Below are 14,836 nucleotides of genomic sequence, written 5' to 3'. Positions count from 1 at the left end.
TGGATACAATCACCATCTGCAGTGATTTTGGAGCCTCAAAAAATAAAGTCTGACACTGTTTTCACTGTTTCTCCATCTATTTGCCATGAAGTGATGGGACCAGATGCCATGATCTTCGTTTTCTGAATGTTGAGCTTTAAGCCAACTTTTTCACTCTCCTCTTTCACTGTCATCAAGAGGCTTTTTAGTTCCTCTTCACTTTCTGCCATAAGGGTGGTGTCATCTGCATATATGAGGTGATTGACATTTCTCCCGGCAATCTTGATTCCACCTTGTGCTACTTCAAAACCCGCGTTTCTCATAATGTACTATGCATAGAAGTTAAATAAGCAGGGTGACAATATACAGCCTTGACGTACTCCTTTTCCTATTTGGAACCAGTCTGTTGTTCCATGGCCAGTTCTAACTGTTGCTTCCTGATCTGCATATAGGTTTCTCAAGAGACAGGTCAGGTGGTCTGGTATTCCCATCTCTTTCAGAATTTTCCACAGTTTATTGTGATCCACACAGTCAAAGGCTTTTGCATAGTCAATAAAGCAGAAATAGATGTTTTTTCTGGAACTCTCTTGCTTTTTCCATGATCCAGCGGATGTTGGCAATTTGATCTCTGGTTCTTCTTCCTTTTCTAAAACCAGCTTGAACATCTGGAAGTTCATGGTTCACGTATTGCTGAAGCCTGGCTTGGAGAATTTTGAGCATTACTTTACTAGCATGTGAGATGAGTGCAATTGTGCAGTAGTTTGAGCATTCTTTGGCATTGCCTTTCTTTGGGATTGGAATGAAAACTGACCTTTTCCAGTCCTGTGGCCACTGCTGAGTTTTCCAAATTTGCTGGTATGTTGACTGCAACACTTTCACAGCATCTTCTTCCAGGATTTGAAATAGCTCAGCTGGAATTCCATCACCTCCCCTAGCTTTGTTCGTAGTAATGCTTTCTAAGGTCTGCTTGACTTCACATTCCAGGATGTCTGGCTCTAAGCCAGTGATCACATCATCGTGATTATCTGGGTCATGAAGATCTTTTTTGTACAGTTCTTCTGTGTATTCTTGCCACCTCTTCTTAATATCTTCTGGTTCTGTTAGGTCCATACCATTTCTGTCCTTTACCGAGCCCATCTTTGCATGAAATGTTCCTTTGATATCTCTGATTTTCTTGAAGAGATCTCTAGTCTTTCCAGTTCTGTTGTTTTCCTCTATTTCTTTGCATTGATCGCTGAGGAAGGCTTTCTTATCTCTTCTTGCTATTCTTTGGAACTCTGCATTCAGATGCTTATATCTTTCCTTTTCTCCTTTGCTTTTCTCTTCTCTTCTTTTCACAGCTACTTGTAAGGTCTCTCCAGACAGCCATTTTGCTTTTTTGCATTTCTTTTCCATGGGGATGGTCTTGATCCCTGTCTCCTGTACAATGTCACGAACCTCCATTCATAGTTCATCAGACACTCTATCAGATCTAATCCCTTAAAGATCAGATCAGATCTATCAGATCTAATCCCTTAAAGCTATTTTTCACTTTCAGTGTATAATCATAAAGAATTTGATTTAGGTCATACCCAGCTGCGACCGGCGCACTGAAGTGCGGGCGGCTGCGACTGGTGCACAAAGTGCGGCCGAGAGGAGGTACCCCACATTCGAGGTCAGGGGCAGAAGCTGGGAGGACCCTATGCTCGAAGGGCTGTACCCAAGAGGAGTTACCCCACATCTGACGTCAGGGGCAGCAGCTGAGAGTGCCAGGCTGCGACAGCGTGGGAACAGCCGACAAGAGCTACCCACGTCCAAGGTCAGGGGTGGCAGCCGAGAGGAGCTACCCCGCGTCCGAGGTCAGGGGCAGTGGCCGAGAGGTGCTACCCCACACCTGAGGCCAGGGCCCACCGCGTGGAGGAGCTACCCCACAGCCGAGGCCAGGGTCGGCAGCCGGGAAGACCAACCCCACATCCAAGGAGCGGTGGCTGAGTGAGTGCAGGAGAGCCTAGAGGAACTATTCCACATTGAAGGTCAGGAAGGGTGGCAGTGAGGAGATATACCTCGTCCAAGGTAAGGAGCAGTGGCTGCACTTTCCTGGAGCAGCCTTGAAGAGATAAACCAACCACACACAAGGTAAGAGAAACCCAAGTACGATACTAGGTGTTGCAAGAGGGCATCAGAGGGCAGACACACCGGAACCATACTCACAGGAAACTGGTCAATCTAATCACACTAGGACCACAGCCTTGTCAACTCAATGAAACCAAGCCATGCCCGTGGGGCAACCCAAGACAGGCGGGTCATGGTGGAGAGGTCTGACAGAACGTGGTCCACTGGAGAAGGGAATGGCAAACCACTTCAGTATTCTTGCCTTGAGAACCCCATGAACAGTATGAAAAGGCAAAATGATAGGATACTGAAAGAGGAACTCCCCAGGTCAGTAGATTCCCAATATGCTACTGGAGATCAGTGGAGAAAAAAACCCAGAAAGAATGAAGGGATGGAGCCAAAGCAAAAAGAATACCCAGCTGTGGATGTGACTGGTGATAGAAACAAGGTCCGAGGTTGTAAAGAGCAATATTGCATAGGAACCTGGAATGTCAGGTCCATGAATCAAGGCAAATTGGAAGTGGTCAAACAAGAGATGGCAAGAGTGAATGTAGACATTCTAGGAATCAGTGAACTGAAATGGACTGGAATGGGAGAATTTAACTCAGATGACCATTATATCTACTACCGCGGACAGGAGTTCCTGAGAAGAAATGGAGTAGCCATCATGGTCAACGAAAGAGTCCGTAATGCTGTACTTGGGTGCAATCTCAAAAACAACAGAATGATCTCTGTTTGTTTCCAAGGCAAACCATTCAATATCACAGTAATCCAAGTCTATGCCTCAACCAGTAACGCTGAAGAAGGCGAAGTTGAAAGGTTCTATGAAAACCTACAAGACCTTTTAGAACTAACACCCAAAAAAGATGTCCTTTTCATTATAGGGGACTGGAATGCAAAAGTAGGAAGTCAAGGAACACCTGGAATAACAGGCAAATTTGGCCTTGGAAGACAGAATGAAGCAGGGCAAAGACTAATAGAGTTTTGCTAAGAAAATGCATTGGTCATAGCAAAGACCCTCTTCCAACAACACAAGAGAAGACTCTACACATGGACATCACCAGATGGTCAACACCGAAATCAGATTGATTATGTTCTTTGCAGCCAAAGATGGAGAAGCTCTATACAGTCAGCAAAAACAAGACCAGGAGCTGACTGTGGCTCAGATCATGAACTCCTTATTACCAAGTTCAGACTTAAATTGAAGAAAGTAGGGAAAACCACTAGACCATTCAGGTATGACCTAAATCAAATCCCTTATGATTATACACTGGAAGTAAGAAATAGATTTAAGGGCCTAGATCTGATAGATCGAGTGCCTGATGAACTATGGAACGAGGTTCGTGACATTATACAGGAGACAGGGATCAAGACCATCCCCATGGAAAAGAAATGTAAAAAAGCAAAATGGCTGTCTGGGGAGGCCTTACAAGTAGCTGTGAAAAGAAGAGAAGAGAAAAGCAAAGGAGAAAAGGAAAGATATAAGCATCTGAATGCAGAATTCCAAAGAATAGCAAGAAGAGATAAGAAAGCCTTCCTCAGCGATCAATGCAAAGAAATAGAGGAAAACAACAGAATGGGAAAGACTAGAGATCTCTTCAAGAAAATTAGAGATACCAAGGGAACATTTCATGCAAAAATGGGCTCGATAAAGGACAGAAATTGTATGGACCTAACACAACCAGAAGATATTAAGAAGAGGTGGCAAGAATACACAGAAGAACTGTACAAAAGAGATCTTCATGACTCAGATAATCACGATGATGTGATCACGGACTTAGAGCCAGACATCCTGGAATGTGAAGTCACGTGGGCCTTAGAAAGCATTACTACGAACAAAGCTAGGGGAGGTGTTGGAATTCCAGCTGAGCTATTTCAAATCCTGGAAGATGATGCTTTGAAAGTGCTGCAGTCAATATGCCAGCAAACTTGGAAACTCAGCAGTGGCCACAGGACTGGAAAAGGTCAGTTTTCATTCCAATCCCAAAGAAAGGCAATGCCAAAGAATGCTCAAACTACTGCACAATTGCACTCATCTCACATGCTAGTAAAGTAATGCTTAAAATTCTCCAAGCCAGGTTTCAGCAATACATGAACCGTGAACTTCCAGATGTTCAAGCTGGTTTTAGAAAAGGAAGAGGAACCAGAGATCAAATTGCCAACATCTGCTGGATCATCAAAAAAGCAAGAGACTTCAAGAAAAATGTCTATTTCTTGACTATGCAAAAGCCTTTGACTGTGTGGATCACAATAAACTGTGGAAAATTCTGAAAGAGATGGGAATACCAGACCACCTGACCTGCCTCTTGAGAAATCTGTATGCAGGTAGGAAGCAACAGTTAGAACTGGCCATGGAACAACAGACTGGTTCCAAATAGGAAAGGAGTACGTCAAGGCTGTATATTGTCACCCTGCTTATTTAACTTCTATGCAGAGTACATCATGAGAAACGTAGGGCTGGAAGAAGCACAAGGTGGAATCAAGATTGCCGGGAGAAATATCAATCACCTCATATATGCAGATGACACCACCCTTATGGCAGAAAGAGAAGAGGAACTAAAAAGGCTCTTGATGACAGTGAAAGAGGAGAGTGAAAAAGTTGGCTTAAAGCTCAACATTCAGAAAACGAAGATCATGGCATCTGGTCCCATTACTTCATGGGCTTCCACTGTTGATGAAACAGTGGAAACAGTAGCTGACTTTATTTTTGGGGCTCCAAAATCACTGCAGATTGTGACTGCAGCCATGAAATTAAAAGACACTTACTCCTTGGAAGGAAAGTTATGACCAACCAGGATAGCATATTAAAAAGCAGAGACATTACTTTTCCAACTAAGGTCCGTCTAGTCAAGGCTATGGTTTTTCCTGTGGTCCTGTATGGATGTGGGAGTTGGACTGTGTAGAGCGCTGAGCGCCAAAGAATTGATGTTTTTGAAGTGTGGTGTTGGAGAAGACTTGAGAGTCCCTTGGACTGCAAGGAGATCCAACCAGTCCATTCTGAAGGAGATCAGCCCTGGGATTTCTTTGGAAGGAATGATGCTAAAGCTGAAACTCCAGTACTTTAGCCACCTCATGTGAAAAGTTGACTCATTGGAAAAGACTGTGATGCTGGGAGGGATTGGGGGCAGGAGGAGAAGGGGACGCCAGAGGATGAAATGGCTGGATGGCATCACTGACTCAATGGACGTGAGTCTGAGTGAACTCCGGGAGTTGGTGATGGACAGGGAGGCCTGGTTTGCTGAGATTTATGGGGTCACAAAGAGTCGGACACAACTGAACGACTGAACTGAACTGAACTGAACTGAATGGTCTAGTGGCTTTCCCTACTTTCTTCAATTTAAATATGAATTTGGCAATAAGGAGTTCATGATCTTAGCCTCAGTCAGTCCCAGTCTTATATTTGCTGACTGTATATAGCTTCTCCATCTTTGGCTACAAAGAATACAATCAATCTGATTTCAGGTGTTGACCATCTGGTGATGTCCATGTGTAGAGTCTTCTCTTGTGTTGTTGGAAGAGGATGTTTGCTATGACCAGTGCATTCTCTTGGCAAAACTCTTTGCCCTGCTTCATTCTGTATTCCAAGGCCAAATTTGCCTGTTACCCCAGGTGTTCCTTGACTTCCTACTTTTGCATTCCAATCCCCTATAATGAAAAGGACATCTTTTTTGGGTGTTAGTTCTAAAAGGTCTTGTAGGTCTTCATAGAAATATTCAACTTTAGGTTTTTCAGCGTTACTAGTTGGGGCATAGACTTGGATTACTGTGATATTGAATGGTTTGCCTAGGTGTTCATAGGTGCATGGATTTGTCTCTGGGGTTTCTGTTTTGTTCAATTGATCTACATTTCTGTCTTTGTGTCAGTACCATACTGTCTTAATGACTGTGGCTTTGTAATAGAGCCTCAAGTCAGGCAGGTTTATTCCTCCAGTTCCATTCTTCTTTCTCAAGATTGCTTTGGCTATTTGAGTTTTTTTTCTATTTCCATGCACATTGTGAAGTTATTTTTTTAGCTCTGTGAAAAATACCGTTGGTAGCTTGATTGGGATTGCATTGAATCTATAGATTGCTTTGGGTAGTATACTCATTTTCACTATATTGATTCTTCCAATCCATGAACACGGTATATTTCTCCATCCATTAGTGTTGTCTTTGATTTCTTTCACCAGTGTTTTATAGTTTTCTATATGTAGGTCTTTTGTTTCTTTAGGTAGATGTATTCTTAAGTTTTTATTCTTTTCGTTGCAATGGTGAATGGAATTTTTTCCTTAATTTCTCTGTTTTCTCATTATTAGTGTATAGGAATGCAAGGGATTTCTGTGTGTTGATTTTATGTCTTGCAGCTTTACTATATTCATTAATTAGCTCTAGTAATTTTCTGGTGGAGTCTTTAGGGTTTTCTATGTAGAGGATCATGTCATCTGCAAACACTGAGAGTTTTACTTCTTCTTTTCCAATTTGGATTCCTTTTATTTCTTTTTTCTGCTCTGATTGCTGTTGCCAAAACTTCCAAACCTATGTTGAATAGTAATGGTGAAAGTGGGCACCCTTGTCTTGTTCCTCACTTTAGGGGAAATGCTTTCAATTTTTCACCATTGAGGATAATGATTGCTGTTGGTTTGTCATATGTAGCTTTTATTATGTTGAGGCATGTTCCTTCTATTCTTGCTTTCTGGAGAGTTTTTATCATAAATGGATGCTGAATTTCATCAAAGGCTTTCTCTGCATCTATTGAAATAATCATAAGGCATTTATTGTTCAATTTGTTAATGTGGTGTATTACATTTATTGATTTGTGGATATTAAAGAATCTTTGCTCCCCTGGGATAAAGCCCACTTGGTCATGATGCATGATCTTTTTAATGTGTTGTTGAATTCTGATTGCTAGAATTTTCTTGAGGATTTTTGCATCTATGTTCATCGGTGATATTGGCCAGTAGTTTTCTTTTTTTGTGGCTACTTTGTCAGGTTTTGGTATTATGGTGATGGTGGCCTCTTAGAATGAGTTTGGAACTTTACCTTCTTCTGCAATTTTCTGGCAGAGTTTGAGTAGGATAGGTGTTAGGTGTTCTCTGAATTTTTGGTAGAATTCAGCTGTGAAGCAGTCTGGACCTGGGCCTTTGTTTGCTGGAAGATTTCTGATTACAGTTTCAATTTCCATACTTGTGATGGGTCTGTTAAGATTTTCTATTTCTTCCTGGTTCAGTTTTGGAAAGTTGTCCTTTTCTAAGAATTTGTCCATTTCTTCCAAGTTGTCCATTTTATTGGCATATAATTGGTGATAGTAGTCTCTCATGATCCTTTGTATTTCTGTGTTGTCTGTTGTGATATCTCCAGTTTAATTTCTAATTTTATTGATTTGATATTTCTCCTTTTGTTTCTTGGTGAGTGTGGCTAATGGTTTGTCAGTTTTATTTATCCTCTCAAAGAACCAGCTTTTGGCTTTCTTGACTTTTGCTATGGTCTCTTTTGTTTCTTTTGCATTTATTTCTGCCCTAATTTTTAAGATTTCTTTCCTTCTACTAACCCTGGGGTTCTTCATTTCTTCCTATTCTAGTTGCTTTAGGTGTAGAGTTAGGTTATTTATTGGACTTTTTCCTTGTTTCTTGAGGTATGCCTATATTGCTATGAACTTTCCCCTTAGGACTGCTTTTACAGTGTCCCACAGGTTTTGTGTTGTTGTGTTTTCATTTTCATTCGTTTCTATGCATATTTTGATTTCTTCTGTGATTTGTTGGTTATTCAGCAGCATGTAGTTCAGCCTCCACATGTTGAAATTTTTAATAATTTTTCTGCTGTAATTGAGATCTAATCTTACTGCATTGTGGTCAGAAAAGATGCTTGGAATGATTTCAATGATTTTGAATTTACCAAGGCTAGATTTATGGCCCAGGGTGTGATCTATCCTTGAGAAGGTTCCGTGTGCGCTTGAGAAAAAAGGTGAAATTCATTGTTTTGGTGTGAAATGTCCTATAGATACCAATTAGGTCTAACTGGTCTATTGTATCATTTAAAGTTTGTGTTTCCTTGTTAATTTTCTGTTTAGTTGATCTATCCATAGGTGTTATTGGGGTATTAAAGTGTCCCACTATAATTGTGTTATTGTTAATTTCTCCTTTCATACTTCTTAGCATTTGTCTTACATATTGCGGTGCTCCTATGTTGGGTGCATATATATTTATGATTGTTATATCTTCTTCTTGGATTGATCCTTTGATCATTATGTAGTGTCCATCTTTGCCTCTTTTCACAGCCTTTGTTTTAAAGTCAATTTTATCTGATATGAGTATTGCTACTCCTGCTGTCTTTTGGTCTCCTTGTATGTGTCCCTTGTTTCGATGTGGGTCTCTTGTAGACAACATACATAGGGGCCTTGTTTTTATTCTTTCAGCCAGTCTTTGTCTTTTGGTTGCGGTATTCAACCCATTTACATTTAAGGTAATTATTGATAAGCATGATTCCATTGCCATTTACTTTATTGTTTTGGGTTCGTGTTTATACACCCTTTCTGTGTTTCCTGTCTATAGAATATCCTTTATCATTTTTTGGAGAGCTGGTTTGGTGGTGCTGAATTCTCTCAGCTTTTGCTTGTCTGTAAAGCTTTTGACTTCTCCTTCATATTTGAATGAGATCCTTGCTGGGTTCAGTAATCTGGGCTATAGGTTATTTTCTTTCATCACTTTAAGTATGTCCTGCCATTCCCTCCTGGCCTAAAGAGTTTCTATTGAAAGATCAGCTGTTATCCTTATGAGAATCCCCTTGTGTGTTATTTGTGGTTTTTCCCTTGCTCCTTTTAATATTTATTCTTTGTGTTTGATCTTTGTTAATTTGATTAATCTGTGCCTTGGGGTGTTTTGCCTTGGGTTTATCCTTTTTGGAACTCTCTGGGTTTCTTGGACTTGGATGATTATTTCCTTCCCCATTTTAGGACAGTTTTCAACTATTATCTCCTCAAGTATTTTCTCATGGTCTTTCTTTTTGTCTTCTTCTTCTGGGACTCCTATGATTCGAATGTTGGGGCATTTAACATTGTCCCAGAGGTCTCTGAGATTGTCCTCATTTATGGTAATTTGTTTTTCTTTTTTCCTCTCTGATTCATTTATTTCTACCATTCTATCTTCACCTCACTAATCGTACCTTCTGCATCCGTTATTCTACTATTTGTTCCCTCCAGGGTGTTTTTGATCTCATTTATTGCATTATTCAGTATATATTGACTCTTTTTTATTTCTTCTAGGTCTTTGTTAAACCTTTCTTGCATCTTCTCATCCTTGTCTCCAGGCTATTTATCTGTGATTCCATTTTGTTTTCAAGATTTTGGATCATTTTCACTATCATTATTTGGAATTCTTTATCAGGTAGATTCCCTATCTCTTGCTCTTTTGTTTGGTTTGGTGGGCATTTATTCTGTTCCTTTACCTGCTGGGTATTCCTCTGTCTCTTCATCTTGTTTATATTGCTGCGTTTGGGGTGTCCTTTCTGTATTCTGGCAGTTTGTGGAGTTCTCGTTATTGTGGAGTTTCCTCGCTGTGGGTGGGGTTGTACTGGTGGCTTGTCAAGGTTTTCTGGTTAGGGAAGGTTGTGTTGGTGTTCTGGTGGGTGGAGCTGGGTTTCTTCTCTCTGGAGTGCAATGAGGTGTCCAGTAATGAGTTATGAGATGTCAGTGGGTTTGGAGTGACTTTGAGCAGCTTGTATACTGAAGCTCAGGACTGTCTCCCTGTGTTGCTGGAGAATTTGTGTGGTATGTCTTGCTCTGGAACTAGTTGGCCCTTGGGAGGTGCTTGGTTTCCGTGTAGGTATGTAGACGTTTTATGAGCTCCTGTCAATTAATGTTCCCTGGAGTCAGGAGTTCTCTGGTGTTCTCAGGATATGGACTTAAGCCTTCTGCTTCTGGTTTTCATCTTGTTTTTACAGTAGCCTCAAGACTTCTCCATCTATACAGCACCACTGATAAAACATCTGTGTTGCCACTACGCGGCCCACTAGCCCCTCCACATTTGGGTTCCAGGAAATCAGACGACCGTCGGGTCTCCATCTATGGCACCCTTGGCCTGCCTCCCCCTATCCTGGGGGCTAAACCAGCTCCATAAACAGGGTAATTTTTTATGAGCAAAGAAGAAATTTTTGAAAACCCTTATGGATGACCATCATGGGAAGAAAGGCTAGTTCAAATTTATCCTGAAATGATGCTGCTTATCCTTTTATTATTATAAAGCAACAGTCACATATATTAAATCATCAGAGGTCTTTAAAATCCCTGTTGTTTTAACCAAAGGTCTCTGCATTATACACAAGCACAGAATTTCAATTGCTTTGGCAGAGATAGACTTTGCTTTATTTCAAAGTTTCAGTCAATTAAAAAAATATGCCTTTTAATTTTTGAGACCTCATGAAATAATTTGGCTTCCCTTGGGGCTCAGCTGGTAAAGAATCTGCCTGCAATTCTGCAACTGCAGAGACACCAGTTCAATTCCTGGGTTGGGAAGATCTGCTGGGGAAATGATAGGCTACTCAATCCACTCTTCTTGGGCTTCCCTGGTGTCTCAACTGGTAAAGAATCTGCTTGCAATGCAGGAGACCTGGGTTCGATCCATGGGTTGGGAAGACCCCCTGGAGAAGGGAAAGGCTACCCACTCCAGTATTCTGGCCTGGAGAACTCCATGGACTCTGTAGTCCATGGAACATTGAGAAGGCATTTCTTGACAATTGAAGATGAAAAACTGGGGTGTCTCCCTAGGACAGTAGAGCATTTCCACTTTTCCAGTGCTCAATGGGGGAAAATATGGTATATATGAGACTTGTAATGCTATCATTTCATGAGTAGGCAATGTATTCTCTTGTCTCTTTTCTGAGTTTAGGATCATCAAGCCAATGATTGGAGGAGGAAATATCACAGAGATCACTCATTTTATCCTGTTGGGATTCTCAGATTTTCCCAGAATCATAGTAGTGCTCTTTGTCGTGTTCCTGGTGATATACATTTTGACCCTGACTTGGTACCTGTCGTTCCTCATCTTAATAAGAATGGACTCCCACCTCCACACCCCCATGTACTTCTTTCTCAGTAACCTGTCCTTCATGGACATCTGCTATGTGACCTCCACAGCCCTAAAGATGCTCTACGAATTCTTCCAGGAGTGGTCAATTATCACCTATGTGGATTGTGTTATTCAGAATTTCATATTCTCCACCATGGGGTTGAATGAGTCTTGCCTCATGACAGCCATAGCTTATGACCGATATGCCGCCATTTGTAACCCACTCCTCTGTTATTCAGTCAGTCACCCGCTCTCTGCGGTCAAATGGTGCTGGGATCCTACTTGGCTGGACTCTCTGCTACTGTATTCCAATTGTGTGCCATGCTCCAGCTCCACTTCTGTGGGCCTAATGTCATCAACCACTTCTTCTGTGACCTGCCACAGCTGTTCGTTCTATCCTGCACTGACTCTTTCTTTTTACATCTCTTAACTGTTATATTAACAATGATCTTTGGGATAGTAAATGTTTCCATTATCATGATATCCTATGTCTACATTGTCATCTCCATCAAGAAGATCACGACAGGAAGCTTCAGGTCCAAGGCTTTCAACACCTGTGCTTCCCACCTGACAGCAGTCACTCTCTTCTATACCTCAGGTATGTTTGTCTATTTAAGTTCTAGCTCTGGTAGTTCCTCCAGCTTTGACAGATTTGCGTCATTCTTCTACGCTGTGATGATTCCCATGTTGAATCCCTTGATATACAGTCTGAGGAACCAAGAAATCAAAGATGCCTTGAGAAGGTTGCAAAAGAAGAGTAGGTATTGCTGAGGCCACAGATTCTGAGATTTCTGATGGGTTTTTCCTGTCAGAGTCACTTTACACAATAACATTCTTATGAATGAAGTATAACAAAAGACATACTTCTTTTAGACCAAGAAAGCTTAATTTGACACATAATATCCCCAAATAGATCAACAGTTGGATCATGCTACACAAACAGTATTTTTACATCCTAGGGCCTCAGTTACTAGACAGATAGATGAAGCCTCCCCATCTATCAATACATCCACAAGTATTTGTGAAACACTGGAGTTTAGTGTTTTGTTGCTTCTTTTTCGCTTCTGAGAGGGAGCCCTGTTCCTTCTCGGGCTTCTGACCCTGAAGGAGAGACAGCTGACAGAGGCCTCAGGAGTGTGTAAACCTCGTCTCCCAGATATTCTGACACAACATAATCTGGACGTGGTGGTGGCCAGTGTTTTTTCTGTGTTTCTGATGAGAATGTACGCAGAGAGGGAACATAGCTTTGGGCAGAAACAAGTGTACTATTGGCCTGATTGGGCTTCCCTGGTGGTTCAGCTGGTAAAGAGTCTGCCTGCAATGCGGGAAACCTGGGTTTGATCCCTGGGTTGGGAAGATCCCCTGAAGAAGGGAAAGGCTACCCACTCCAGTATCCTGGCCTGGAGAAGTCCATGGACTCTATGGTCCATGGGGTCGCAAAGAGTCAGACACGACTGAGCTACTTTCACTTCACTTCATTGGCCTGATTGTGCCTTCTGGAAAGACGAGTATGACATAGCTTATGTTTGTGTAAGTCCTTCTCAGGGACAATTACCTAATAGTTTGGGAGTATATTCTGGGCTCCACCACTCTAATAAGGCAGAGGTGATGTGAATCATACAGAGGAAAGGAATGAAGCATGTGTTCCCTTAAGTGCTATTTACTCATGAGTTCCATGATGTAATTTCTTGCTTGCAGTGTAGAATGGGGAGTTCTCATGGGGATGATATTAAAAATCTATGTCACAGTCAATAGAGATTTCTGATATTGTAGGACTCAAATTTCTCTCTCCCATTAAATTCGGAAAATTCACCCTAGATGGCAGGCTTCCCAGGTGGTGCTAGTGATAAAGAATCTGCCTGCCAATGCAGGAGATGCAAGAGACATACGTGTGATCCCTGTGTTTGCAAGATCCCTTGGAGTAAGAAATGGCAACTGACTCCAGTATACTTGCCTGGAAAAGTCACATGAGCAGAGGAGCCTGGTGGGCTACAGTGCATGGGACTGCAGAATCAGATGCAGCTGAGCACACCCTTGTTGGACATAGACATTGTGATCATGCTACCAAATAATTTCTGCTATTTCAAGCATCTAAACATTTTTAATGTGATGAGAATTGTGTGAGAATCCATGGACATAATAAAGTTACTAAATATTTCATACTGTAGAGCAAGAACAAATATGAAAAGCTGGTATAAATTCTTTTCTTTGATCTGTGTTCAACATTTATGTCCCAGAAACTTGTGGTTGTATGGTGTGATATAATGGTTGGACAAGAATGGTTAGAGTTACTTTAATGCTGATATTTGCCAGGAATACTTAAGGTGCAAAAGAGGAAATAGATTGAAAATAGGCAGGGTTCTTAACTCTGGCCAATTTTCATCTGCAGTAGGAGGATGTAAATTGTGGTCCTTGTGATCTGTTTAAAAATAAGAACAAGATGTATATTGACTGAAGTGATATAAAGTACATATTACTCCCTGCAATAAGAAGCTCATGCCCCACAGTGAGAGAGTAGCCCCCACTATGGCAACGAGAAAGTGCCCGAGTGCAGCAACAAAGATCCAGAATAGCCAAATACATACATTTTTAAAAAATAAATAAAAATTACAATTCAGTGAGTTTTGACAAATGTATCAGTTCAGTTCAGTTCAGTTGGTCAGTCATGTCTGACTCTGCAACCCCATGGACTGCAGCTAACCAGGCCTCCCTGTCCATCACCAACTCCCAGAGTTTACTCAATCTCATGTCCATTGAGTCAGTGATACCATCCAACCATCTCATCCTCTGTCGTCCCCTTCTCCTCCTGCCTTCAATCTTTCCCAGCATCAGAGTCTTTCCAAATGAGTCAGTTCTTCATATCAGGTGGCCAAAGTATTGGAGTTTCCACTTCAACATCAGTCCTTCCAATGAATATTCAGGACTGATTTCCTTTAGGATGGACTGGTTGGATCTCCTTGCAGTCCAAGAGACTCTCAAGAGTCTTCTCCAGCACCACAGTTCAAAAGCATCAATCCTTCGGCACTCAGCTTTCTTTATAGTCCAACTCTCACATCCATACATGACTACTGGAAAAACCATAGCTTTGACTAGACAGATCTTTGTTGGCAAAGTAATATCTCTGCTTCTTAATACACTGTCCAGGTTGGTTATAACTTTTATTCCAAGGAGCAAGTGTCTTTTGATTTCATGGCTGGAGTCACCATCTGCAGTGATATTGGAGCCCCCCAAAATAAAGCCTGTCACTGTTTCCCCATATATTTGCCATGAAGTGATGGGACAGGATGCCATGGTCTTAGTTTTTTCAATGTTGAGGTTTAAGCCAACTTTTTCACTCTCCTGTTTCACTTTCATCAAGAGGCTCTTTAGTTCTTCTTCACTTTCTGCCATAAGGGTGGTGTCATCTGTATATCTGACATTATTGATATTTCTCCTGGCAATCTTGATTCCAGCTTGTGCTTCATCCAGCCCAGCATTTCTCATGATGTGTTCTTCTGCTGCTGCTAAGTAGCGTCAGTTGTATCTAACTCTGTGTGACCCCATAGATGGAAGCCGACCAGCTTCCCCCGTCCCTGGGATTCTCTGGGCAAGAACACTGGAGTGGGTTGCCATTTCCTTCTCCAATGCATGAAAGTGAAAAGTGAAGGTGAAGTTGCTCAGTTGTGCCTGACTCTTAGAGACCCCATGGACTGCAGCCTACCAGGCTCCTACATCCATGGGATTTCCCAG

The 14,836-nt window shown here is 41.6% G+C and overlaps 1 pseudogene; it reads left to right on the top strand.

The window, feature by feature from the left end:
* Positions 1-10,850: 10,850 nt before the first annotated feature.
* Positions 10,851-11,878, top strand: LOC133261532 (olfactory receptor 5AN1-like; annotated as a pseudogene).
* Positions 11,879-14,836: the final 2,958 nt, after the last annotated feature.

This window comes from Bos javanicus, chromosome 15 (assembly GCF_032452875.1).
Source record: "Bos javanicus breed banteng chromosome 15, ARS-OSU_banteng_1.0, whole genome shotgun sequence".
Lineage (NCBI taxonomy): Eukaryota > Metazoa > Chordata > Mammalia > Artiodactyla > Bovidae > Bos > Bos javanicus.
This window is presented reverse-complemented; position numbering and strand designations above follow the sequence as displayed.